Here is a 15052-nt window from a genome sequence, read left to right as displayed (position 1 = left end):
ATCATGTTTATTTCTTGACAATCATATTCAAATAAGATCCTTCACATTGTATTATATTTTTTTTAGATATAAAGACATCACAAAAGTAGTCATATCTAGATGAGCTTTTAAACATTCCATAATCAACTAAATAAATTATTTCTAGTGACACGCTGGGGATTTGATTTTAATTACTTCCACGCAATTAAAGATTGACAGAACTGATTTTTAATTTTGAAACGTTCTGTTGATTAAATTTTTTGTGAACCCTCGATTAATACTATATAAAAAAATAATAAAACAATAAAACTTTACTGTTTACAACCATGTCGGTGCATACAAATTGGAAATATGTCAGAATGTAAGCTAGTTATAGCATATAATTTACGGACAATAATCGAGAATATTTGGAACATTTCCAGATAATTATATTGAAAGCCAGTATTAAAAAAATCTTAATTTTAAATGCTAAGATTTGATTGGATGAAATCCGATCAAAAAAATTATTCCATTCTAATGAAAAGTAAGGCTTAATCAAAAACCATAAGTGATAAAAGTCAAACACCAGTACACCAGTATGGTAAAAGTCAAACACCAGTACACCAGTAGGATAAAAGTCAACCACCAGTATTGTGAAAGTCAAACACCAGTATGGTAAAAGTCAAACACCAGTATGGTTAAAGTCAAACACCAGTATTGTAAAAGTCAAACACCAGTATTGTGAAAGTCAAACACCAGTATGGTAAAAGTCAAACACCAGTATTGTAAAAGTCAAACACCAGTATGGTAAAAGTCAAACACCAGTATTGTGAAAGTCAAACACCAGTATGGTAAAAGTCAAACACCAGTAGGGTGAAAGTCAAACACCAGTATGGTAAAAGTCAAACACCAGTATGGTTAAAGTCAAACACCAGTATGGTAAAAGTCAAACACCAGTATTGTGAAAGTCAAACACCAGTATGGTAAAAGTCAAACACCAGTATGGTAAAAGTCAAACACCAGTATTGTGAAAGTCAAACACCAGTATTGTGAAAGTCAAACACCAGTATGGTAAAAGTCATACACCAGTATTGTAAAAGTCAAACACCAGTATTGTGAAAGTCAAACACCAGTATGGTAAAAGTCAAACACCAGTATTGTGAAAGTCAAACACCAGTATTGTGAAAGTCAAACACCAGTATGGTAAAAGTCATACACCAGTATTGTAAAAGTCAAACACCAGTATTGTGAAAGTCAAACACCAGTATGGTAAAAGTCAAACACCAGTATTGTAAAAGTCAAACACCAGTATGGTAAAAGTCAAACACCAGTATTGTGAAAGTCAAACACCAGTATGGTAAAAGTCAAACACCAGTATTGTAAAAGTCAAACACCAGTATGGTAAAAGTCAAACACCAGTATGGTTAAAGTGAAACACCAGTATTGTAAAAGTCAAACACCAGTATTGTAAAAGTCAAACACCAGTATGGTAAAAGTCAACCACCAGTATTGTGAAAGTCAAACACCAGTATGGTAAAAGTCAAACACCAGTATGGTAAAAGTCAAACACCAGTATTGTTAAAGTGAAACACCAGTATTGTAAAAGTCAAACACCAGTATGGTTAAAGTCTAACACCAGTATGGTAAAAGTCAACCACCAGTATTGTGAAAGTCAAACACCAGTATGGTAAAAGTCAAACACCAGTATGGTTAAAGTGAAACACCAGTATTGTAAAAGTCAAACACCAGTATGGTTAAAGTCAAACACCAGTATGGTAAAAGTCAAACACCAGTATGGTTAAAGTCAAACACCAGTATGGTTAAAGTCCTGCCTCATCTGTGACACACGTCTTGTTGCTCAAAAGTACAGTTTATCACAATTGCGTTATTACATTATGCAAACCTTTCCGTTACAACGCAAACTTTTGCAAAGTAACGCAAATATTTTTTGATTTCGCTACTTCATTAAGGTTTTGTGTTTTATATGTTTTAACTTTTAAGGTAGCTGGGGTGAATGCCTAAAAAAGTCACAGAATTTTAATAATTTATTTTCAGAGTGCCACAATCTAACACTTTTGCAAGAGAAAATATTTTATTTAATGTGTACAAAGTAACACTAGAACTGTAACTGTAGCAATTACAACTATTGCAGACGTTATCCAAAACAATACAAAATCAAACGACAAAATAACATCATTCCACGTGACCGCTTGTTCACTTTCTGTTTCATTTTGATGCTTTGATGTAATCTTCTTTACATTCCGGCATTTCATTAGCTTGATTATGTTCTTTGGGGCATCGTCTTTGATATTAAAAAAGACAACGAAATACATAAATAAAGGTATTCAAAACGATTGTTTACTTAACCATCTGCAGCAGGGATATGTTAGTTCTGTGAAACCATAGGGATCTATTCAAACACGATTTGATCGCAAAATAACTTAAGGCAACATTAGTCTACCGACAATTAACACACACACCGATAAATGATACAAATCAAGGTAACGGGGAAAACAAAAGAAAATCGCATCAACATGAAACAAAGCAAAACCGGTTGCCTCGACAGGGTAACCTTCGTCTGCATTGCTTGCGTCACTAGTCATGCAATTCCGTGCTCAGTCAAAATGACGTAGTTATAACTAATGTATACTCGGTTAAATTACCGATTTGACGAATTTTTTTTGTGTATAAAGATTTAAAAAAACATATCAGTTATAATATACAAACGCCACATCATGGCATCAAGGGTAGGCTACTGCTGAAAAAATGAGAGGTTGACTGTTGGAAAATTTCAATCATCTATATTGAATAAATATATATAGGAGGCCTCGATGGCCGAGTTGTCTAAGCAGTTACTACTGTAATCACTAGCCAGTCAACACTGATGTTGTGAGATCGAACCCCGCTCGTGTGAGTGCACTCAACTCTAGTCTTAATTTACTAGGATTTTCAAGGTTCCTGTCAAAAGGTCAGTGGTTTTTCTCCGGGCACTCCGACTTCCTCCACCAATAAAAAACTGGCCTCCACGAAATAGCCAAAAAGTTAAAGCGGTGCTGATAGTGGCGGTAAAGCACAAACAAATAAAAACAAATTGACTGGCGATATAGCCCTTGCACGGTCGGGTTGATTCCCGAAGGCGTTTGGTGAGCGATTGAATATTTTGTTTCGTAATAATGAAAACTTGGACAGCGGCCTTTTTGGTTTTGGTAAGCTAGTTTTTTTTATGTTGAGTATTTTGTTGTTGTTTCCTGCTTTCACAACGACTGCTTTCAAGGCAAGCTATATAAAATGATGAAGTACTGGTCGATGAGTCTCGAACCAGGACCAAAGACGGTGAAATAGCGGTCAATTATCTAACAGCTAGGATACAGACCCTCGGACGTCAGTCGACATAATCACTCCCCACCAATGATGAGTTTGGAGTGTATGCTGACGCAGTTATTTACATAGGCTTTACAGCTTTGGATTTGCTTCTTTCATCGAAAGTAGTAGGTTGATCCATCTATCAGTAAACAAAGCATCGAGTTGAGTATTTTGTTGTTGTTTCCTGCTTTCACAACGACTGCTTTCAAGGCCAGATGTGTATCATGATGGATGGGTCTCGAACCAGGACCAAAGACAGTGAAATAGCGGTCCATTATGTTACACCTAGGATACAGCCCTAGGATGTCAGTCGGCATAACACTCCCCCACCCATAATGGGTTTGGAATGTATGCTGACGTGGTTATTTACATAGACAGTACAGCTTTTGATTTGTTTCTTTCATCGAAAGTAGTAGATTGTTGATCCATCTATCAGTAAACAAAACATCGAGGGTCAAGAGGAGCTGACCCAACACGTCCTTTCAGTTGTAATGAATGAGACGTGACTGGATTGATTGATTGAATGTTTTGAATCAGTGAATTGGAGGATTGTAAGTGATCTTTCTATATTAGTACCTTGCTAAACGTGATCAATTGACACCTACATATAGATTTCCCACCACTAGTGTATGTCCTCAACACATGGAAAATTAAATACGTGCAATTGAAAACAATTGTTACTGAATCATGTTTATATCTTTAAAATATAATTTACATACGATCTTTCACATTGTTTATTTCTTTGCAATCTAATTTACATAAGATCTTTCACATGTTATATTTGTTTAGATATAAACACATGACGTAAGTAACCTTTTAAGCATTAAATTTTCATTATCAACTAATTATTTCGAGTGACACTCTGGCAATTTGATTTCAAATACTTCCCCGCAAATATATATTGACAGAACATAATTTAAAAGTCAACATTCTGTTGAGTAAATGATTTATCAAACCTCCTTTAATATCATAAAAATGATAATAAAACATTAAAACTTTACTATTGCAATGATTTCAGTGCATAAAAATTGGAAATATAACATGTTATAAGCTACTTAGAACATATGATTTACGGACAATAATCGAAAATACTTGGAATATTTCCAAGCAATCATTTTGTAGCCAATTATATATATAAAAAAATGCTAAGATTTCATTAGAAAAGATCCAAAATAAACAAATTGGAAAAGTAAAACAAAATATTTTTATACATTTCTAATGAAAAATGATGTTCAATCAAAAGCAATAAGCCAAAAAGGTCCAACACCAATCTCGTAAAAGGAAATGTTTTTTTGGACTTTTTTTGAGTTATAAAACATAAAATAAGTGGAGAATGCACTAATTCAACGCTTCTTGCTGTTGGTCATACATACTTTATAGTTAAAGTGTAAGAGTTTGACATTTTTGTGCCGTATTCTCCCTAATCTATGAAATGATTGGATAGTTCCAAAGCTATGTACCAATATATTTGATGAGCGATTTATCAGTACAAAATGGACATGAAAACCCCCCTGGCTAATTCAGTCACTGATATAGAGGCCACAATTTTCATCTGAAGAATGGATTGCAAATTTGTGACTCCTACCCAGATGTGTCTGATCATACATATTAATATAATTGATATTTTTCTTTATTCAATTATCAATGAAAAACTAAAACATGTATTGAATGTTTTCTAGTGATGTCCTAAGCCATTAGGTTCACCAGAAGCACCTTCCTCTGATTTCGTCGAGAAACATCGTCAATGATTTTGTCAAAGTCAGTTCAATGTTTTATGCACATACAAAAGTAATAGGGCATTTAAGCGTTGAAAAAAATACGCCTGTTTTTATACATATAGTTTTAATGGAAATTTGTTTTTCTAATTGCAAAGAGATGGACAAGATTATTGTTTTGAACCCAGAAACGGACAGAATGTTTTAAGGTAAAAAAAATAAGGCACATATTTTTTTCTTTCTCAAATATCTCTGACCCCCTCACCCCTTTCTACAAAAGACTCATCATTCATCATCATCATGTATCTATCTTATACAATATTATTCTAAAAGTAGTATTGGAGCAATTATACTGAATGAAGGTGTAAATTTTGATAAATTTTGCTTGAATTGATATGTAACATGTCAATGTCAACATATGTATGATGCAATAGTGACGACACGACTGATATTCTTGCATGTCCTGAATATAGCGTACTATTGATTGCTGAATAATACTCAATAATGAGTAGTTAAGGAAAAAGATGTTTTGTATTCTTTTATGAACTACTCATCAACCGCCATTATATTAATAATTTCAATATGTTTTTACAGAGAGCCACAATCTAACACATTTTGCAAGAGAAAATATTTTTCTTAATTTGTACAAAGCAAAATTAGCACTGTAATTGTGGCAATTATAACTATTGCAGACGTTATCCAAAACAATACGAAATCAAACGACGAAATGACATCATCCCACGTGATCCCTTGTTCACTTTCTGTTTCCTTTTGATGCTTCGATTCAATTTTCTTCACATTCCGGCAGTTCATTAGCTTGATTATGTTCTTCGGAACACTATCTTTACGATGGTGAAACCGAAGTTCTATAGTCGTACAGCACACAACAAAAGTTCCAATGCCTAGCTGAAACATTAAATAATATCTCAATATTGATCCAGATGTTTTGGGAAGCTCGGAACTGACAATTGTAAGGAAAACGGCAAACGAAAGAAACACTGTAATGCAATATCCCATTTTTTCACCGCTGTCAGCCGGAAGTGCAAAAGTAAACACATTTAATACACCGAGTAGAATGATCGGAATGATAATATTCATTAAATAATAGGTTGAATTTCTTTTCAAGTTAAATGTAAATATAACCCTAGATTCAGATGACATAACGTCCTCTCGTGCGGCTGTTGACACTACTGACCTTTCGGCATTATTTTCTAAGCTATCTAGAATAATTCCATTATTCCACAGAGTTACCATCACATCTGCATTACTACTTGACCACACTACAAAAACAATGTCACAAGATTGTCGGTCATATGGAAAATATGTAATATCGATTGTACATTTGGATTCAAAAACTTCAAACGGCATCCCGATAACTTGTCCGTTACTTTCTACCTTAACTTTGATAAAACTGCTCCCAAGTTCCCTCAATTTTGTAAATCCATTTTGTAATGTTATATCAGGTATCCAAATATCTGCTTGTGGAACATAAACATGATCTAATCCACCAAAGTCAGCAGAAGTCCAATTCAAATACTCATCTATCCATCCAATATTCAAAAAACCAGTAGTTGTTAATCTCTGCTTTAGTTCGTCCAATTCATTTATTCCAACAAGGTAAAAATCTAAATCAAAGTTCATAGGGTGTCGTTGATCCATATTTGGTCGGACTTGCTTTTTGTAATCATTTGTTGTAAATAATTGTTTGATAAGATTTTTAACATTATCCCCACTCTGTCCTTCAATCTTAACAAAAAATATTACGAAAACGGAATACCACAACCTCCACATTTCACCTCTCCACGATTAGATCCACATGTTCAAATGAATATTCGCCTACTTGCATCTAATTTCCAATATATTGAATAAAGATATAGTTGTAATTAAACACGTAACTGCTGCATTTAATAATGCATATCCAATTTACATGTACCAATATTCTCTTACAAAATTTAAAATGCATGCGTATTTATAACATAATAATTTTTTAGAATTAAATATTTCAAATTTATCTAACTATAAAGTCACAATAATTGCAACAAAAATGAAATACATATCTAGTATTAGTTTTGTAGAGCCACTGCTTGCGAACAGTCTATTATGAAAACTTTATAATTTTAATGTTAACAAACCCAAAGCTCATTGTGCCCTCGATGAAAACAAAATTGTCTGATGATTTACATCATCGATTGTGAAAAAGTTAATGTATCAAAATGAATACACCGAGTTCAAAGCCAATTTGATTCGCCCAAAAGCATAATCAGTCACGAAAATTATTAGTGAAAATCCGTGCTCCTGTCCGTTGATATTAAAAAGGACAACGAAATACATAAATAAAGGTATTCAAAACGATTGTATACTTAACCATCTGCAGCAGGGATATGTTAGTTCTGTGAACCATATGGATCTATTCAAACACGATTCGTCGCAAAATAACTTAAGGAAACATTAGTCTACCGACAATTAACACAAACACCGATAAAAGTTACAAATCAAGATAACGGGGAAAACAAAAGAAATTCGCATCAACATGAAAAAAAACGAGACCGGTTCCGTCGACAGGGTAACCGTCTCCTGCATTGCTAGCCATGCAATTCCGTGCTCAGTCAAAATGACGTTGTAAAAACTAATGTATACTCTGTTAAATTACTGATTTGACGACTTTTTTGTGTATAATGATATAAAAACATATCAGTTATAATAAACAAATGCCACATAATGGCATCCAAAGGTAGGCTACCACATTTGTCATAAATTCTAATTTGAAGTCTTTAGTTTGTGTCGTTATCGATGCAAATATCAAGATATTAAGAAGACCTTCTTCTTTTGGTAGTAATTACAGAACAATAACAAAAGTACTCGGAGGAAAATTCCAAACAAAAAGTCCTTAAGCTAATGGCAAAAACAAAAGCTTAAAAAATATCAAAGGAATGGATAACAACTGCCGTTCGGCCAGTTTAACTGTTTTGTATTCACAAACACAATATTTCATCCTGGTATCTATGATGAGTTTATTTCATGACTTATATGTAGAAAATTGTGGATTAAACCTGGTTTTACAGCAGCGAAACCTCTCCCTCGTATGACAGTTGTATACATCTCCATCATACCAACAACGATATGTGAATAAAACCAACAGACATAATAAGTATAAATGTCAAAAATTAGGGAACAGCAGTCATTATTCTGTTAAAATCGTAATCACTATAAAACAATATGTCAACAAAGATAAACAAAAAGGCATATAGAAAAAAGCATACTAGTATAAGCAAAGACGGAAGACAAGAACACAAAAAGGCAAAAAGAAAAAATGCTTTAACAGGGATTGTAGATATTTTATTATACATGTAGTATTAAAAAAGATTTATAAGAAAAATAATTAACGTTGATTATGGAAGTGTTTAACGACCTTGAATAAATATATATATGAGGCCTCGGTGGCCGAGTTGTCTAAGTAGTTACTACCGTTATCACTAGCCAGTCAACACTGATGTTGTGAGATCGAACCCCGTTCGTGTGAGTGCACTCAACTCTAGTCTTAATTGACTCGGATTTTCAGGGTTCCTGTCAAAGGTCAGTGGTTTTTCTCCGGGCACTCTGACTTCCTCTACTTATAAAAACTGGCCTCCACGAAATAGCCCAAAATTTAAAGCGGTGCTGATAGTGGCGGTAAAGCACAAACAAATAAAAACAAATTGACTGGCGATATAGCCCTTGCACGGTCGGTTTGATTCCTGAAGGCGTTTGGTGAGCGATTTAATATTTTGTTTCGTAATAATGAAAACTTGGACAGCGGCCATTTTGGTTTTGGTAAGCTAGTTTTTTTTATGTTGAGTATTTTGTTGTTGTTTCCTGCTTTCACAACGACTGCTTTCAAGGCAAGCTATATAAAATGATGAAGTACTGGTCGATGAGTCTCGAACCAGGACCAAAGACGGTGAAATAGCGGTCAATTATCTAACAGCTATGATACAGACCCTCGGACGTCAGTCGACATAATCACTCCCCACCAATGATGAGTTTGGAGTGTATGCTGACGCAGTTATTTACATAGGCTTTACAGCTTTGGATTTGCTTCTTTCATCGAAAGTAGTAGGTTGATCCATCTATCAGTAAACAAAGCATCGAGGGTAAAGAGGAGCTGACCCAACACGTCCTTTCAGTTGTTATGACTAAGACGTGACTGGATCAATTGATTGAATGTTTTGAATCAGATAATAGAAGTATTGTAAGTGATCTATCTATATTAGTACCTTGATAAAGCCCCAGTCCCATTATACCACGATCGCATCGCGCTCACCGCGATCGAAAATAAATTCAGATCGTGGTGAGTTCGCAGTATGAACGGCATGAAAGTGTAAAACTTGCGTTGCTTTCACGATGCTACTACGTCCTCATTACGCTTTTACAACGATCCCGCTACGATTATACCACGTTCTCACCGCGCTTATTCTGCGATCTCACTACGCTCATCACGTTCTTTCTACGACCGAATGCAACACGATCTTACCACGCTTCTACTGCGATTATAGCACGTTCTTACCACTATCATATCACGTTCTTACCACGATTATACTACGTTCATACCGCGCTTACAACGTTCTCAGCAAATAGCGTCAACCTCGTGTTCCATATAAATACAGTTCCGTCCTTCTATTTCTGATTAATATGTGTATTTCTAGGAAACAATACAGTCATGCCACCACAATCTACTAGAAAACGTGGACGTGGTGGTAGGGGTTGATGTAGAGCCAGAGGGAGCTCTGATAGTAACAAATCCTGATTAAACAGAGATGTCAGACCGACCAATTCAACCTAAATTACAACCTTTTGCTGGTCCATAAAACGCAAATGACGATATTTTAGTGAACGATAGCAGAGATGACATAGACGTGTCAATAGATATAAGAAGATGAGGCATGAGTGCCAATAACTCTCCATCCAAAATAGCAATTTATAAAATTAAACCATTATAGGCTAATGTACGGCCTTTAACACGGAGCCTTGGCTCACATCGAACAGCAAGCTATAAAGGGCCCCGAAAATTGCTAGTGTCAAACCATTCAAACGGGAAAACTAACGGTCTAATCTACTACTGTATATAAAAACGAGAAGCCTGGTTGAGCCGTAAGAGAAAATGGACAAGATGTTCTTATTACATACAGACAAACAAAACCTGGAGAGATTTAATATATTGTATGTGAAATAAACTCATCATAGATACCAGGACTAAATTTTGTATATACGTCAGACGCGCGTTTCATCTACAAAAGACTAATCAGTGACTCTCGAATCAAAAAAAGTTAAAAAGGCCAAATAAAGTACGAAGTTGAAGAGCGTTTAGGACCGAAATTTCTAAAAGTTTTGCCAAATCCAGTTAAGGTAATCTATGCCTGAGTTAGAAAAGCCTTAGTATTTCAAAAATTTAAAATTTTGTAAACAGTTAATAAATGACAATGAGAATGATGGTCGTAGTATGAACGTAGTAAGGTCGTAAGAAGAGCGTGTTGAGGACGTCAAGAGCGTGCTAGAATCGTACTATGGTCGTGAACAGCGTGGTATAGTCGTAGCGGAAGCGTAGACGGGTCGCGATGAGAACGTGATCGTTGTAGAGAGGTCGTAATAACGTCGCTGTATGATCGGAGCGCAGTCTCCCCGAATAGACTCACGCTTTCGCTACGATCTCGCTACGATGGTACAGCGACCTTTGCGATCTTACTACGACCTTAGGGCGCTCTCACTACGCTTCCACTACGACCTGATTTCGCCACGACCGCATCACGATCGTTTTGAACATGTTCAAAGTTGGCCACGCTCATAACGATCTCGAAGACCTCACAACGACCGTGATACGACCATACTGCGATCGACACGATCGTACTATGACCATCGAAATTTGCAGTTTTTTTTCACAGATCGTAGTGCGATCGTGGCCTAGTGGGACTGCGGTGTTAACGTGATCAATTGACACCTACATATGGAAAATTAAATACATGCAATTGAAATAAGTTGTTACTGAATCATGTTTATATCTTTAAAATATAATTTACATTGTTTATTTCTTTGCAATCTAATTTACATAGATTCTTTCACATGTTATATTTGTTTAGATATAAACACATGACATAAGTAACCTTTTAACATTTCCTAATCAACTAATTATTTCGATTGACACGCTGGCGATTTGATTTTAAATACTTCCCCGTAAATACATATTGACAGAACTGAATTTAAAAGTCAACATTATGTTGATTAAATGATTTATCAATCCTCGTTTAATATTATAAAAGAGATAACAAAACATTAAAACTTTACTATTACAATCATTTCAGTTTATATAAAAAACAAATCTGAAAAGTAAAAAATAGATTTTTATACATTTCTAATGAAAAATGAGGCTCAATCAAAAGCAATAAGCCAAAAAGGTCCAACACCAATATTGTAAAGAAAAAAAATTCCCCATAGCTAATTCAGTCACTGACATAAAAGGCTATAACTTGCATCTGAAGAATGCATTGCAAGGTTGTGATTCTCATCCCAGATGTATTTGATCATACATACTTATATAATTGATATTTTTTCTTTATTCACTTATCAATGAAAAATTAAAACATGTATTTAGAGTTTTCTAGTGATGACTTTTGTACAAATTTTCGACTTAAGGTTTACCAGAAGCACCTTCCTCGGATTTCGTCGGGAAACATCGTCAATGATTTTGTCAAAGTCAAGTTCAATGTTTTATGGACATACAAAAGTAATAGGGCATTTAAGCGTTGAAAAAAAAATACCTCCGTTTTTATACATATAGTATTGATGGAAATTTGTTTTTTCTAATAGCAAAGAGATGGGCAAGATTATTGTTTTCAACCCAGAAACGGCCAGAATGTTTTAAAGGCAAACAAAATCAGTACAGATTTTTTTTTCTCTCTCAAATATCTCTGACCTCCCTTTTCGCCTGCATTTCTACAAAAGACTCATCATTGATGTTCTGATAAAAAAAGTCCAAATAATGTACGAAGTTGGAAAGCATTGAGAACCAAAATTCCGAAAGGTTTGTCAAATGCAGCTAATGTGAACTACTTTTTGTCTTTTTTGTGATCATTCTTGTACAATATTATTCTAAAAAAAGAATTGGAGCGATTATACTCCATGAAGGTGTAAAGTTTGATAAATTTTGCTTGAATTGATATGTAACATGTCAATGTCAATAAATGTATGATGCTATAGTGACGACACGACTGATATTCTTGCATTTAAATGTCCTGAATAGAGCGTACTATTGATTGATGAACAATACTCATAAATGAGTAGTTAAAGAAGAAGATGTTTTGTATTCGATTCTGAATCACTCATCAACCGCCATTATATTGATAATTTCAATAAAGTATTTACAAAGAGCCACAATCTAAAACTTTTTGCAAGAGAAAATATTTTCCTTAATTTGTACAAAGCAAAACTAGCACTGTAATTGTGGCAATTATAACTATTGCAGACGTAATCCAAAACAATACAAAATCAAACGACGAAATGACATCATCCCATGTGATCCCTTGTTCACTTTCTGTTTCATTTTGATGCTTCGATTTAATTTTCTTTACATTTCGGCATTTCATGAGCTTGAGTATGTTCTTTGGAACACTATCTTTACGATGGTGAAACCGAAGTTCTACAGTCGTACAGCAAACAACAAAAGTTCCCATGCCTAGCTGAAACATTAAATAATATCCCAATATTGATCCAGATGTTTTGAGAGCTCGGAACTGACAATTGTAAGGAAAACAGCAAACGAAAGAAACACTGTAATGCAATATCCCATTTTCTCACCACTGTCAGCCGGAAGTGCAAAAGTAAACACATTTAATACACCGAGTAGAATGATCGGAATGATAATATTCATTAAATAATAGGTTGAATTTCTTTTCAAGTTTAATGTAAATATAACCCAAGATTCGGACGACATAACGTCCTCTCGTGCGGCTGTTGACACTACTGACCATTCTGCATTATTTTCCAAACTATCTAGAATAATTCCGTTATTCCACAGAGTTACCATCACATCCGCATTACTACTTGACCACAAAAACAATGTTACAAGATTGTCGGTCATAAGGAAAATATGTAATATCGATTGTACATTTTGATTCAAAAACTTCAACCGGCATCCAGGTAACTTGTCCGTTACTTTCTACCTTAGCTTTGATAAAACTGCTTCCAAGTTCCTTCAGTTTTGTAAATCCATTTTGTAATGTTAAATCTGGTATCCAAATATCTGCTTGTGGAACATAAACGTGATCTAATCCGCCAAAGTCAGCAGAAGTCCAAATCAAATTCTCATCTATCCATCCAATATTCAAATAACCGGTCGTTGTCAATCTCTGTTTTAGTTCGTCCAATTCGTTTATTCCCACAAGGTAAAAATCTAAATCTAAGATCATAGGGTATCGTTGATCCATATTTGGTCGGACTTGCTTTTTATAATCATTTGTTTGATTGTTTGATTAGATTTTTAACATTATCGCCACTCTGTCCTTCAATCTTTACAAACAGTAGTAGAAAAACGAAATACCCCAACCCCAACATTTTACCACTCCACTTTTATGTTCAAATAAATATTCGCCTATTTTGCATCTAATTTCCAATATATTTAATAAAGAAAAAGTTTTAGTTAGACACGTACTTGCTGGATTTAAAAATGTATATCCAATTTATGTGTACCATTCCCTCAAAAAAATTAAAATGCATGCGTATTTATTACATGATGGTTCTTAAGGGAATACATATTTGACATTTATCTATGACTATAAAATCATAATAATAACAATAAAAATAAAATGCATACCAAGTATTATGTTTTGATCCATTTCGTGATAACAATGTTTTATGAAAACTTTATTATTTTATGGATGATTTGCATGATCTATTGTGAATGGAAGAGTTAATATATCAAAATGAATACACGGAATTCAAAAACAATGTGATTCGATCAAAAGCATAATGGTCACGGAAATTATTTGTGAAAATCCGTGCTCCTATCCTTTGGTATTAAAAAGGACAACGAAATATATAAATAAAGGTGTTTAAAATGATTGAATACTTAACCATCTGCAGCAGGGATATGTTAGTTCTGTGAAACCATAGGGATCTATTCAAACACGATTTGATCCCAAAATAACTTAAGGCAACATTAGTCTACCGACAATTAACACCAACAGCGATAAAAGATACAAATCAAGGTAACGGGGAAAACAAAAGAAATTCGCATCAACATGAACCGGTTGCGTCGACAAGGTAACCGTGTCCTGCATTGCTTGTGTCACTATTCATGCTTTCGTCACTAGCCGTGCTTTCGTCACTTGCCATGCAATTCCGCGCTCAGTCAAAATGACGTAGTAATATCTAATGTATACTCGGTTAAATTACTGATTTGACGACTTTTTTGTGTTTAAAGGTCTAAAAACATATCAGTTATAATATATACAAACGCCACATCATGGCATCCAAGGTAGGGTACCGCTGAAAAAATGAGAGATGACTATTGGTAAATTTCAATCATCACATTTGTCATAAATTCTAATTTGAAGTCTGTATGCCGTTATCGGGGAAAATATCAAGATATTAAGAAGACCTTCTTGTTTTGGAAGTACATGGAATCATCTGGGATGACCTCACTTAGATTATGGTTATTGGGTAATATGGCATCATCAATACATATGAAAGTGAAATTAAAGAAAGTTAGAGTATTTGGTTTTACTTTTGTCGTTGATAACGTTTTATATGAGATCAACTTCATATAAGGACGACAAGTCGATCAGCACTAGTGAACAAATTAGTACCAACTGTTTGCAGATATATCAAACAAAGTCTATAGACGTTAATAGAGATTGTTGTCTATCAATATAATATCTAAACTTCAGTTGTTATCCATCTATGTTTTAGTTCGCCAACTTCATATATTCCAACAAGGTACAAATACAAACCAATGTATGGCATGCAAAACAGATGTTTTACATTGTCAC

At 34.4% G+C, this 15052-nt stretch overlaps 1 pseudogene; it reads right to left on the bottom strand.

The window, feature by feature from the left end:
- Positions 1-11987: 11987 nt before the first annotated feature.
- Positions 11988-13610, bottom strand: LOC143049386 (neuronal acetylcholine receptor subunit beta-4-like; annotated as a pseudogene).
- Between the last annotated feature and the right edge of the window lie 1442 nt (positions 13611-15052).

The sequence above is a fragment of the Mytilus galloprovincialis genome, chromosome 10, assembly GCF_965363235.1.
Source record: "Mytilus galloprovincialis chromosome 10, xbMytGall1.hap1.1, whole genome shotgun sequence".
Classification (NCBI taxonomy): Eukaryota; Metazoa; Mollusca; class Bivalvia; order Mytilida; family Mytilidae; genus Mytilus; species Mytilus galloprovincialis.
Note: the sequence above shows the minus strand (reverse complement) of the source record. Positions and strands in the feature narration are given on the sequence as shown.